This window comes from Dipodomys merriami, unplaced genomic scaffold (genome assembly GCF_024711535.1).
Source record: "Dipodomys merriami isolate MVZ:Mamm:240054 unplaced genomic scaffold, mDipMer1.0.p SCAF_13, whole genome shotgun sequence".
NCBI lineage: Eukaryota > Metazoa > Chordata > Mammalia > Rodentia > Heteromyidae > Dipodomys > Dipodomys merriami.
Window position 1 is genome coordinate 29,262,587 of NW_027202604.1, and position 14,294 is coordinate 29,276,880.

The window sequence follows — 14,294 nt, forward strand, 5'->3', positions numbered from 1 at the left end:
TTGAGTTCATGTGCGAATACTCCGATGGATCCCAAAGGCAATGTATTTTTTTAGTGTTCTTAGAGTTTGGACATTCAACCTTCTGCTTGGCAGGCAGGTAACCTACTATACACACACACCTACATCTCCACTTCTCCCCTTAGTTTGGCCTGGATTAAAATCCTGTTAATTTTCATCTAGCTGGGGTGACAGGCGCCTGTTTCTACATCCAGCTTTTTATTGGTTTCAAAGTTTTGTTGTTTCTTCTGGCCGAGGCCTTGGTCTTCCCAATCTTCCCAAATCTCGGTCTCTTGAGGAACACGAGCCACCTGCCTGGCATTGTGGCTTTTCACTGTATAATGTAATACATGAAGAGGGCAGCATGTCCCTCTTTACTAGTTGTATATACTGCGCTGTGAAAGCAGCCTGCCTGGCTTGGTGCCTGGCCTGTGTGCTCCCAGGAAGTGAACACACCAGCAAACACAAATAGGATGGTTATCCCTGACCTATAGAAATAACTGCACCTCACCTTCTAGGGGAGGTTATGTTATCAACCCGGTCATCCTCATTCCATTTGAGACAATGTCTGGGACTTGTTCCTGGGATAGTAATGATTGCATGGAGCAGTAATTGTAGCTGAGTAGGCTTGCGAGTTTTTTCCTGATTTTCATTTTGCTGGAATTTGGTGGCTGTTGGTGTTGTGAGCCATACAGTTCTCTGCATGCGTTTTGGTGTATTTAGGATGCACATTTAGGGTGTCTGCAGTCCTACTGCAGCCTGCTGGTACCAGAAGTTATTTGGTTAGAATCAAGGCTGCAGTTGCTCATAAATGATAAAAAATGTGGCAAGCGTTCTAGTCCTTAATGTGAGTGTATTGTAGCAGTTACATAGCAAGAGTAACCTTTCTCCTGTGGGATTTAGAAAAAAACAAAACCCCTCCTACAGCCTGGCAAGATAGGTGGGGACTGCGAGTGGGTGTGTGTCTGTCCAGGAGGAATTAACAGGTCACCAAGTATGTCATCTATGACACAGAAAACCAGATACAGTTCAGCATTGGTGATTGGGAGTATAATGTGATTTGCGATCCCTGTGGTTATTTTGACACGGAGTATTGAAAGCATATTCTCTGCAGGAAGTGGACAAAAATTCCCGATGCATTTTCTAAACAATATGTAATAGAACACAAAGAATTCCAAGTATTTGTGTGTGAGGCTCTGAGTTCAAAACCCAGTACTTCTATAAGCAAACTGGTACCAGCTTCAAAACAAGTTAACTTTGTAAAGGCTTCCTCACCAGGGACTGCTGGTAGAGGCTGAGATCTGAGGATCACTGAAGTCAGTCCAGAGAAAAGTTCATGAGACTTAACCAGAAAAAAGCCAGAGGTGGAGGGGTGGCTCAAGTGTTAGAGCACCGGCTTTGAGTGAAAAAATGCTGAGAGAGCTGGAGGCTCCTCTTCATTCCCAGCAATGCCCGCCTCTCGGTTTGTTTCTTGCTCCATTGTGCCTTCTTGTTAAGCTTTCTAAGGGAATCACTTATATTTCTCCAGCTAGACCTTCAACACATGATCCATCTTTTACTTCTAAAATTATGTAATTTGCTTACAGCAGAAGTTCACATAGAACAAAATAGTACCTGTCAGACTTTCAGCACCACTATCTTTGTTTCCAAATTCCTCTGTTATACCCTGCCGTCCCCCCCACCCCCCCAGCAAGTGCCTTTAACAGATGGGGCATAAGTGCTAGAGAGTAAGGATTTTGAAGCTGATTCATCTGTAAGGTGAATGGAATGAGGGACCTGACCTGCCTCAGGGCTGAAAGGACCCATCAGGGAAGTCTGGCAGATGTTGAGCCTTGTATGTGTGTGAAGTCCAGGCCCAACATTTCATAGCAAGATCTGTAACTTTCCAGAGACCTCAGAGTTTTGCAAACACGAGGCGGTCACCACTGTCTTGCTGACCCTCCCCCTGTGAGGTAGTTAGCCCTGTTCCTTTACTTAAAGAGATTTTTGTGACTTCAAATTAACACCTACAGTGCCACTTCCAGTCTGTTTACCTGCTTTCCAATCTTCCAGTGCATATGGATGAGCCTTAAGTGTATTTAACCAGTGATGAACTATTATTTATTTAGCATACCTCTCAATGACTTCATGGTATTTGAGCTTCCAACCATTCACAGCAGCTGGATATCAGCACATTTCAAATCGGTCTCCTCTCTTCCCTCTTCCTCTCTTGCAAAACAAGTACACAAACCCTTTAAGCTTGATTGTTTAACTAGTTACTAAGTAATGTGCTTAAATACACGCCCTTGTCTCTGGGGAAGTAGGGGAGGAAAGGGTGATTTCTAGCAGGCAAGCCACTTGTACTGCATGCCATTTGTGGCTGGGTGCTGGTGGCTCATGTCTGTATTCAGGAAGCTGAGATCTGAGGATCACAGTTCAAATCCAGCCCAGCCAGAAAAGTTTAGGAGACTCATCTCCAGTTAACCAGAAACAAAAACAACTAAAAGTGGAGATGTGGCTCAAGTAGTAAAGCACAACAGTCGAGTGAAAGCACAAGGCCTTTGAGTTCAAGCCCCAGTGTCAGCACCAATTTAAAAAAGATGTGTGAAGTAATGAGGTCATTTGGCCCTTGGGGAAGAACATGCTTCTTAGGGATCTTCCTGCACACCGTTTGGACCTGTCTATCAGTCTCTCCTGTCCTGACAACTTCATCTATTCTGAGAAGGTCTTTGGCTATTTCTTCCTTGCTTGCAGTGGGTTGGCTTGTGATGAATGATTCTGAAATCAAACAAAATGCAGCTACATTCTGTCCATGGGTGTGTGCTTTTCTTTGACTTTGCTAAACTTGTGTGGCTTGGTAAGAAAAATGCAGCATCTCATGCAGTCACAAGGACAAATACGTGCTTCCCTAATACCAGATTTACTCCTGGTTGCTGTTTCTGACTCGAGGATGTCTTTGTGAAGAATTGGAGGGCAGTCTTTCTCAGGATATGTTTGGTGGTGATTACCATTGTCCACTAGGATGCACAAACTTTTCCTGGAATGATGGCCCTGTGAACAGCCATGCTTAGGCTGGGGAGATGTGTGTAGCTTCAAAAGATGATACCAGGAGCATTCTGGAGCCAGGCATCTCAGAAACACATGGGCCCATACAGGTAGCGATCTGCATATTCACTGAGGAATCTCGTCCTGGGGTCGCAGGAAGTAAAGACAAACAGGGTCAGTAAAAATGTAAGTTGGTGGTTGGTGCTTTGTGCCTGAACCCAGCCGGGAGAAGGATGAGAACTGGAAGGGAGGTCCTGTTCTAGTAGGTGTCTGAAATGACATATTGGGCGTGACAATTGTCTCCAAAGGGACAAGAAATCACCGCTCCCTAGGGCGTGGTGTCTGGCTGACTCTGGGAATGCTCTGGTGTCCAGACTGGGGCATTTCTTTTTCTTTGATCTCTTTTCTTCACACTCACAAACTTTCAGTTAAGGACTAGATTTGACTTCTTAATGATTTAACCTAATCATCTTCCATTGCATGAAAGCCAATCTTCAGAGACATTTTACACATACTATGCATTTGGAAGTGTCTAATGGGGATTCACTAGCAGAAGTGTGGTCACGAGGTGTCAGCAAGACCCGCAGATCCTCATGGCTTCTGTTAAAAGAGAGCTTACACAGTGGTCAGGGAATGAGAGCCCACCTAAGCCAGAGTTTTTATTTTTACTTTGTGCCAGGCAGGCACTCTACCACTGAGCCACTCCCTCTGCCCTTTTTTGCCCTGGTTATTTGGACAGCATGTTTCTATTTTCCTGGGCCCATACCTGAACTGCAGCTTCTTCTCATGAATATCTTTGCCTGAGCTGGCCTTGAACCTTGATCCTTAGGATCTCAGCCTCAGGCTGACCTCCACCACTGACCCTTCCAATCTCAGCCTCCCAAGTAGCTAGGATTCGTGTGAGCTACTGGTGTCTGGGTAAGCCTGTATGAAGCCTGTATGTTCTTGGTTTATCTCAAGCTAATGTCAGAGGGGCTAATGGCCTCTGGTCCAGTTGTAAGGTTTCAGGTACCGTGCTAGTGTTTTGTTTATGTGAGGACACTCCCTCTTCTCCCCCCTTCTCTTCCTTCTGCTCTGCTGTCCCTTTTTTTCTGAGCCAGAGTCACTCTCCTACCTGACCCTCCCAAGTGCCTGGACTACAGGTCTGTATCCGTGTGCCTGGCTTAGAATTTTCCTGAGTATTTATTTGATATGTTATGCATTTATTGTGTGAAACAAGTTACAGTCATGTTTTTTTTTTTCTCGCCAGTTTTGTCTTTTTTTTTTTTTCTTTTGGTCTTTGCACGACCAAAAATATCACGAGCTGGGGCTGGGAAGATGGCTCAGTGGTAGAGCGCTTGCCTTGCATGCATGAGGCCCTGGGTTCGATTCCTCAGCACCACATAAGCAAAAAGTAAAAAGCCGGAGTGGCGCTGTGGCTCAAGTGGTAGAGCTCTAGCCTTGAGCAGAAGAGCTGAGGGACAGCGCCCAGGCCCAGAGTTCAGGCCCCACGTCTGGACCCAAAAAAAAAAAAAAAAAAAAAAATCACGAGCAAAAGCTTACTTGCAATAATTTGATTTTATCCATTTTTTTCCTCTTTCCTGAACTGTTGTTTGGGATTTTAAATTATTTTTTAAAATTTTTTCCCTATTTTAAGTTAGATAGTTTAATATCTTATATTTAATATCTGGTCTGTTTGGAATCCCTTTCCTTCTCTCCTTCTCTCCTTCTCTCCCTCCCTCCCTCCCTCCCTCCCTCCCTCCCTCCCTCCCTCCCTTCCTTCCTTCTTGAGAGAGGGCTTTTCTTATGTAGTCCAATAGTCCACCTGGTTTGAAAGTTACTGTTCAGTCCAGGCTGGCCTTGAATTCAAGCCTGTGTCTTGGCTTGGCAAGTGCTGGGATGGTGGGCACTCACCACCACACCCTGCCCTTCTCATGAATTTATTTGAGTACAAAACCACTTGAGAGTTTCCCCGGCATCTCATCAGTAATCTCACCAGGGGCCCAATTCATAACCCACAGCACATAGCTGATTCTCTTAAAACTGAGTGCCTTTAGTGTAGCCTTACACAGCCTGACATCCGCAGCCTGACATCCACAGCGTGCCAGAGAGCTCATTTCCTGCTCCACCTCCCCAGGCTAGAAGTAGGTAGTGGAATTATTTCCCCAGAAGAGAGAAAAAGAGGGCAGCTCAGTGAAACACATTCATTTCTCTCAGGACACCCAGCTACCAGCTAGGTAGAATGAACAAGATTCTCTGACGTTAAATAAGGCTCAGTTTTCCTTTGCTTCTACTCTGTGTGGGGCAACCATAAAACACCTGCGTGTAACACCTGTGCCTCTTCCTGTCTTCCAGACCTCCCCCAGACCCCACAAAACTACAGGGACATTAACTGCACTGCTGAAGACCGGAAGTTCCCTTTGCAGTTGTCACTAAGAAACCCCTTGGATGTGAATTTTCTTATTAGCCTTGTGTGGGGGTTGTAGTTTGCAAAAGGCTCAGGTTTCTTCAGTTTATGCGTCTAACCTGCTGCTCTCTGCACCTTTATGCATCCATATACATAATACCAAATACGTAACACATAATATATAGTTGACATGATATATTGTATACTATATAAGTAATGCATATTCATCCATATATTAATATATAATATGCTATATAATCTAAACTATATGACCTAATAATACGTACTATAAATGTACTATATTATCTCTATACCATATCCACTGTTTCCAGCCGTGCCCCCAGGAGTGCGTTACTATGGAGAGGGGGAGGTCTTGAAATGCGTGGCCATCAACAACTCTCCCGGGGCTTCACCCTGCGCCTCTCGCTCTCCCCCGCATGGTCCTCACGGAGCGGGAGTGCGGCCTCGTGCTGCCCTCTTGTGGTCGTGTGTTTAGTTGCAAGACTCCGATGGAAAAGAAGAAGCCAGGAAAGCACCGCCTTGGCCTGAGGCCTTCGGACCCCCGCGGAAACCACGTCCCCGGGCCAGGTGGGAGGGGACCCCGCCGAGGCCGGCCTCGCGCCCGGCCGCGCTATCGGCTGGGCCCGTGGGTGCCCTCGGCGCGCGCGGGCACGGCCCGGGACGGCTCCCTTGTGAGGCGCAGCGCGGCCCCGCGCGCGCCCCTCCCTGGCAGAGCGAGTCTCGGGCCCGGCGCGAGGCCCGCCGTTCGCAAGCTTCCCCAGGGCCTGGCGGGTCGTTCTGGACGCAGGTCGGGGCCGGCGGCTGCCTGGGTCGGCCGGACGGAGGCCCTCCCCGGCCTCCCGGGCTCCCCCGCCTCCCGCCGAGGCCGGGCGGCCGGCGCTTGGGACCGGGGCCCGCGCTTCGGTGGGACGCGGCTCCCCCACGCCCCGCGCAGGCTGTTCTGGAACCGCGATTTAACAGCTCCGGCCTGTCGAGTGAGGAGGAGTCCGGGCTCCACGCAAGGTTTCGCGTTCCACTCTTTGCTCCACTGTAAGTTTATTATCTTTAGGTATCACGTTTCATTCTTGTTTACAGAAATGGAAGCATCCCTCCCTCCCTCCTTCCTTCCCCTCCTTCCCTCCCTCCCTCCCTCCCTCCCTCCTTCCCTCCCTCCTTCCCTCCCCCATCCTCCTTCCCTCCCCCCTCCTTCCCTCCTTCCTTCCTTCCTTCTTCCCTTCCTCCTTCCTTCCTTCTCTCTCTTCCTTCCTTTCTTCTCTTCCTTTTTCCTTCCTTTTTTCTTTCTTTCTCTTTCTTCCTTCCTTCTTTTCTTTCTTTCCCTTTCTTTCTCTTTCTCTTTTTCTTTCTTTCTCTGCCTTCCTTCCTTCCTTCCTTCCTTCCTTCCTTCCTTCCTTCCTTCCTTCCTTCCTTCCTTTCTTTCTTTCTTTTTTCCCCTTCCTCTCTCCCTCTCTATTCCCTCCCTTCCTCCTTCCTTCCTTTCTTTTTTCTTTCTTTCTTTTCTTTCTCTTCCTTCCTTCCTTTCTTTCTCTTCCCCTCCCTCCCTCCCTCCCGTCCGTCCGTCCTTCCTTCCTTCCTTCCTTCCTTCCTTCCTTCCTTCCTTCCTTTTTCTGTCTTCCTTTTTCTTCTCAACTAATAGTGTGATCCCATTGAAGATTGTTATCACAGTTCATAAACAACTTCACTTTCTCCTAGCTGGAGACTGTTCTGTGATCTATCCCCTCAAGACTCTGTGTTTCCTCCAGAACTGAGCTGCTACCGCCCCCCTCCCCCCGCAGCTCTGCTGCTGGCTTCTTAGTGGCGGAGGGGGGGGGGGTGCTGACTGCGCCCATCTGAGGCTTTCACAGGGTGGAGGGTGGGTGCCCTCGGCCCTTGGGAGCTGGCACAGCACAGAAAGGAGGGCACTGGCCACGGAGAAACACGCTCACCTGTCCCAGCCCACGAGTGGAAGAGACATATAACAAAGCCAGATTTGTAGGTGATCTCACAGGATCAGGGCTTTGATGGGCACACATGCCCTAGGCAGTTAGAGCACAAAGTGTATCCTTGGTCTGTGGGTTCCCCCCCACATTGGGTTTACATTTGATCTCCATTGGCCTTACTTTGCCTTGGGTAATTCAGCCCATGCATCTCTTGAGGTTGGTGGTACTTGAGGAGCGGGCTTTGTTGTTCTGAGGTGGGAAGGTTTTAGGGTTTTGCTTGCACATGTACAGCTTCTACCCATTGTCACCCATTGCAGTCCACTCTTCTCCTGGCGAATCAGCCCCTGCTAATAGGCTTTGTCTGTCTCCACAGTTTCCAATGCACGGACCGTGTGTCATCCACACATCGTCTTCCACCTTGAAAATGTCCACCACTGACGATTCTCACCACCGCTAATCGCACCCGGGCGCTGGGCCCATGCTTAGATGATTCCTCTTTGGAAAGGCCTTAGCAACGTCTTGGGGGTGGGGGACGGGCTGGGGACCTCCTGAGCTGGTGGTGTCCCCTGATCTCTGGCCTGGGTGGCACCTTCACCGAGGCCCGTGGACTGGCCAGTTTCTGCTGTGATCTGCAGGAGCCGCTGGCCCTGTGTCCCTCAGCAGCTCTCGTGACTCACTGTGTATCTTTTAAACAGCTCAGCCCGATAAACTGACAATATCTCTGCAGACACAGAGGAAAGGTACTGGGGGGGAGGGGCGTGCACCCCGAGCCTCAGTTTACCAGCTGTAGAACAAGATGTCTGACTGCAATGGTCAAATGGGTGAGTGTCACACTCACTTGGAAAGCTTCTGTTGGCTTGTTTGTTGGCTACTGTAACTGGGCTTAGAACTGAGGGCCTGGGCGCTGTCCCTTAGCTTCTCTGCTCAAAGCTGGTACTCTGCCCCTTGAACCACAGCTCCAGTTCTGGCTTTTTGGTGGTTAATTGGAGATGAGTTTCATGGACTTTCCTGCCCTGGCTGGCTTTGAATCTTGATCCTCAGGTCTTAGTCTCTTGAAGAGCTAGGCTTACAGGCATGAGCCATGGATGCCTGGTTGGATATAATGACTTTTGAGAATTATTTTCTGGATCTAAGGCATTATGATCTTGTATTTAGCCACTTTAAATTATTGTTACAAAACAAACTTGAGCTGAGCACCAGAGGCTCATACCTGTAATCCTAGCTACTCAAGAGGCTGAGAATGGAGGGAGAGGGTTCAAAGACCAGCTTGGGCCCGGAAATCTGTGAGACTACTGTCTCCAATTGATCACCCCCAAAAGCCAGAAGTGGAGCTATTGTTTAAGTGTCAGAACACTGGCTTTGAGAATTAAAAAACAACTGAGGGATAGTGTCCAGGCCCTGAGTTCAAGTTCTAGGACTAGTATGCGCACATGCACAGAAAAGCCCCCAAACAGTCCCCTTCCCTGAAGAAAACAAGCATGAGCGGAACAAATGGAAAAAAAAACCCCAAACCCATTGACATCTTTCATGGGTGTTCGATGTGCACGGCTTGAGTGACAAGTTTCCTGGTCTCTCCCACACAGAGCTGCCACAGAGCAGAGAACCGTCACCCGTGTCTGTGGCAGGTGGCATTTCCCAGGCCACAGCACCCTCTCCCATGCCACCAGCTCTTTAGATATGGTGACCTTGGCAGTCCAAGAAGCGGGGCTGTGACCCCTATCCCTGGATCTGGCTGGGGGGGGGGAGGCTGGGGACGCTTCGTACACCAAACAACCTGTTATAAAAAGTGTACAATTTATGTATTCACAGTTACTAGACATGACCAATCAATCTCAGAGATTCAGCTTGACACGATGGCCACCGTCCTGGCTGCCGCCATCGCATTGCTCGCCCACGAGTTAACCCTGGCTCACTCTGCACAAGTCATTAGGTTGGACTCGGCTGAGCATTTCCATGCTAGCCAGTGAACCCCAGATGAACTCCAGGCTCCTCGTGACTGACGTGGGGCAGGTGAACAGCTCTGGGGAAAGTCCAGGTGGGCATGTCGTTGTACCTGGCCGCAGCCCACCTGTGTCTCGCTTCCTCCCGCCCTCGGGGTGTGGATCTTGCCTCTCAGGGCATGTCTGTGTCTGTAAGTCCCTAGTCAATTGCCTTCTGTGCAATTCTGGAGTTTTCTTTCTCTTTCTTCAGTCCCTTGGCACCTTCTAACCTTGGCAGCCAGTGACCTTTTAGCAATAATAAGCTTCCAGTGCTTCTCCTGGATGTTACGTCTCAGGTGCTACCAGGACCCTCCCACGGTCCCTAGCACGCCGAGGTTTAGCCAGCCCACTGCAGGGGCTTTTGAAAAGATGGTGCCGCTTGTACTCATTTCACCTGAGAGCTCTGGCCTTGTCACGGCACCCCACAATGCCAAGGTGCGCCGTGACCCCGCTCAGTCTTCACCACCGGGCTGGCTTCCCTCAGAGGGGGCCCATTCCCCTGTGACAGCGGGACAAAGAGCCCAGTGTCTCCCAGAGCCACTGTGTTTGCTGGAGGAAAAGCCAGCCTGCCGATGGAGTGTCCGATCCAGGCTTTTCTTCATTCTCCATTCTTCTAGTTTCTATCTGGGAAATTCACCCTACGATGAACTTTTGACAGGAAGAAGTCTGCTTTAAACAGGGGAAAGCCCCCACAGTGATGGCCAAGTAGACCAGGTGGCTATTCTTAAGATGTCTGTCATCCCAGCTACTCAGGAGGCTGAGATCAGAGGATTGAGGTTTGAAGCCAGCCAGGGCAGAAAAGATTGTGAGATGCTTATTTTCAATGAACCTGCCAAAAGCCGGACATACAGGCATGACACAAAGGATAGAGGGCCAGCCATGAGCAAAGAAGCCAAGCAAGATCACAAGACCCCGAGTTCAAACCCCAGTGTCAGCACACACTCAAAGAAGAAAAAAAAGGTAACAGGCCACCACATTGCCTGCCCACGAATTAACCCTTACATTCCCACGCCTTTGAGAGCATTGATTGGGCACCCATTGTCATCCATGGCACCCTGGCGTAAGGGTTATGAAGATCTCTCTTCCCTGCCTAGGAAGCGTTCAAAATCTAGGGACCCAAAAGCCTCGCTATAGTGAGTTGTGAGATGCTCCCTGGGCCATGTGCCAAGGAAGCGGCCCACCCCCTCCCTCATGGGGGTGATGGAGGAGGCCTTCTTGGAGTGGTACCTGGGTCCTGTTTCACAGGGGCAGGTGCTGAGGGGGCCATGCCAACCTCGCCCTGACATCTGTCTCAGGCTTGGCGGGCCCAGCTTTGCCCCCAGCCTCAACTTCCCTTCATTCTCGGTCCTGGTGGATTTGCAGGGCAATGCCATGAATCAGGGTTTCGATTAGCTGGCCCCTGCCCTGAAAACAGGTTGCTTGAAGGCTAGCAGCACCACGCGCTGCACACACTCCAGATCCGTTCTCCTGGGCCTGCAGGAAGCCCTTTCTTGCTCAACCCAAATAAATCTCCCCTTCCCTCCAGGTACATGCTGCCTTTGAAGTCCTCTGAAAAGGATTCAAGGTGTAGCTTTACTTTGGCACAATGCCTTAATTCATGTTAAGACTTTTTTCCCCTTCCACCATGATACCCCCTTCCTGCATATAACTTGATTAAAGTCATGTGTAACAAGGAATTACCCATCAGTTCAGCGGGAGTGAAAGTTCATCTATTTTCCCAAAGACCAATCAAGTCCCATTGTTGGATGGGACACGGTGGATCCTGGGTGTCGCAGTTCAGATCATGGCCACCAGAGGGGGTACGACGCTTTGGAAAACGGCCTGGTTTTTCTCCAACCTCCCTCTCGCCCCCCTCCTTCCTCCCCCCCCCCCCCCCCCCCACACACACCAGGCCAAAGGCTGCCTGTTTCCCTCACAGCCCTGAGTCTGTCTGCAGGTGGAGCCGCTGGGAAAACTTGAGAACTTGGTGTGACTCCTCTCATTGCACACATTCAGTCCTGTCAATAACGCAGACCAGAGGTCAGTCCTGAGTGGATGTGGTTCGCTGACAATGGTGTCATGAGGCAGACATGGGGGGGGGGGCTCACGCCTGTCATCCTAGTTGCTCAGAAGGCTGAGATCTGAAGATTGTAGTTCAAAGCCAGCCCCAACGGGAACGTTTGGGAGACTCTTATCTCTAGTTAACCACCCACCCCAAAGCCTGAGATGGCTTAAGTGGTAGAGTGCCATCCTTGAACAATCAATGCTCAGGGATAGTGCCCAAGCCTTGAGTTCAAGCCCCAGCACACACACACACACACACACACACACACACACACACACACACACGTACGTTGTTGTAGTGGGCAGGGGCTAGAGGCAAATATGTTGCTCTCACCAGGCAGGGGCTGCCCAAGGCATGGCTGATTGTTAAGAACTGATATTGGAGTCAGGTGGCCGCACGGTGATGGGGGCGGGCCAGGGCCTGTGTGGTGATTGCTGGCTGTGGTGCGCCCACCCGCCTGCCCGCCCGCCCGGCTGCCTGACCACCAGCCGGGCACTGGGAAGATCTGAGAGACTTCTGTCCCCAGGACATCACCGAGTCTGCCCCTGGCCCCTGCGCCTCACAGGTGACATTTCCCTTGATGTCCCTGCCCATCCAGACACAGGGCAAGCAGGCAGCGGCTGTTTGCAGGAGCAGGAGGGACAGGAGCTGGGACCCCACAGGCTTTCCTGAAAGTTCTACTCAAGAGCCCTGCTTTGCTGCGCGTATGTGCTGCTGACAGGCCGGGCAGGCCTGGGGCTGGATTCTAGCTCAACTCATATATATATTGTCGGCCGTGAGGCTTGAACTGGGGGCCTGGGTGCTGTCCCTCAGCTCTTCAGCTCAAGACACTTGAGCCACAGCACCACATCCAGTTTTCTGAGTGGTTTATTGGAGGTAAGAGTCTTACGGACTTTCCTGCCCAGGCTGGCTTTGAACCATGATCCTCAGATCTCAGCCTCCTGAGTAGCTAGGATGACAGGCGTGAGCCACGGGCCTCTGGCTTCAACTCATCTTTTAAAGGAACACTCTGTCCATCCTGACTGTCCATCCTGACTGACCAGCCTCTCTGGCTCCCTGGGGAAGACCCAGGAGAGAGAGTGCAAGTGTGTGAGTGCCCTGCCCCTCCCCCCCCATCACTAGAGGGAAAGTGTGTGCAGATGGCTAGCCTGCAATCAACAGAAGCAGACCAGATGAATTTTGGAGCCACAAACAGCGGGGCCTGGGATTTGACCTCACAGCCTCATGCTTGCTTTACCACTTAGGCCAACCCCCCCCCCCAGCACCTTTTGCTTTAATTACTCTTTTGTTTGGGGTTGGCCCTAGACAGTGAGCTTCCTGCCTAAGCCTCCTGAGGACCTGGCACCACAGGCAGATGCTACCTATCCCAGCCTGTCTGTGGAGATGGAAGCGCCTGGGTTGGCCTCCACCTCTGCCACCCCAAGTAGCTGGGATTAGAACATGAGGCACTGGCCCGGCCCGACATCTTTCTTCTGACTTTCCTTACTTGCTTTGATCTGGGGACATCGCAAAGGGAATCTCTGTCCTGAGGACTGGAAAACAGAACAGACTCAGGGACATGTACTCCATCTCAGCCAGGGGCCAGGTAAGCTTTTAAAGGGACAGTTAGTCTTTTGTTGTGGGTCATGAGGCTTGAATTCAGGGCCTGGGTGCCGTTCTTGAGCTCTTTTGCTCAAGGCTAGCGCTCTACCACGTTGAGCCACAGCGCCACTAATGATTTGCTGGTGATTAATTGGAGACAAGAGCCTCATGGACGTTCCTGCCTGCACTGGCTTTGAACCACGATCCTCAGAACTCAGCCTCCTGAGTGGCTAGGATAACAGGCGTGAGCCACCCGTGCCCAGACTGAAATTGTCTTTTAATAATAAAAACGTGACACACACTTACCGTGTATACAGCGCCTGCCAAGGGCCACCGGTACGGAAATGCGCGTGGTTTTCATTCCCTCCTTAACCTGCTCTTAACCACAGGACCAAGCGAGGACAGAACCCCATGGGGGGTGGGTAGGGAGGCTGGGCGATTCTGTTTATTCCTGGCAGGACCCCAGAGGTCTTCTGCTGTTTTGGCCTCACGGAGTCTGGCCTGGTGGGCAGGAGCCACCACCCCAGTTCCTGTGGCAGGTGGACAGTGGCTGCCCCCCCATGCCCCTCCCCCCCACAGCTGTGTCCACTGTGTGCTCTGCTCGGTGGGGCCTGGCCCGCTCCAGCTCCCCATCTGAATTCCTCCACTCATCGCTGCATGCTTCACTGGGACTACAGGAGAGCACTACCACACCCGGCTTTGCCCACCTTGATGAATTGGTCCACTGCCAGCAGCAGGGGGTACGGGGGGGGTGCCCCTGGGAACTCTCACTCGCCGGCTTCCTCTCCTTTTCTAGTCTGCCTCCTGCCCTGAGCCGCCTGCAGTTCCTATGAGATTATTGTATTTCATACTTGAAATCTCTACAGTTTACTCATTTGAGGTCAACATAACTACGTCTCGCCATTGATGAGTAATTGGGTTGTTTGTTCGGGTTTAAGTTTCTACGGGAATCTGCTTTTGCTTGGCACCGACCCTCCAGAGGAGAGAGCTGCTCTCTGCCATCTTTGTTCTTCGCGGCCAGAGGGCTGGGCATCACTCACTGTCGCTGTCCTTCCTCCAATCCCAGCACGCCAGGCGGGCAGGGGGGGCAGGGAGGAGAGCAGGTGCCTGGGGGTCCAGGACCCCCGCCTTGTTTCAGCAGAAGCTGCCCAGCCGCCATCTGTGCTGGCGAGCTGGTGGCCTCGTGGCAGGGGTAGCGCAGACGCTGTCCGGCGGGCGCCCAGGGGCGTGGAAGCCAGCCGGGGGCCCCTGCGGCCCAATGGGGGCCAGATCCTGGGGCCTCTCCCCATAGGGCACCCCAATTTCCTTCTCTCTCTCTGTCTTGCTCTCTGTCTCTCTATCTCTCT

At 51.2% G+C, this 14,294-nt stretch overlaps 1 long non-coding RNA gene across 2 annotated transcripts; it reads left to right on the forward strand.

The window, feature by feature from the left end:
• Positions 1-5,930: 5,930 nt before the first annotated feature.
• LOC138824549 (uncharacterized) lies at positions 5,931-11,047 on the forward strand. Of its 2 annotated transcripts, XR_011371128.1 has the most exons (4): positions 5,931-6,457; positions 7,718-8,165; positions 9,154-10,704; positions 10,738-11,047. It is a non-coding gene; the product is annotated as an uncharacterized lncRNA (long non-coding RNA). The 2 variants fall into 2 exon arrangements; XR_011371127.1 differs by having other exon boundaries at positions 7,718-10,704.
• Positions 11,048-14,294: the final 3,247 nt, after the last annotated feature.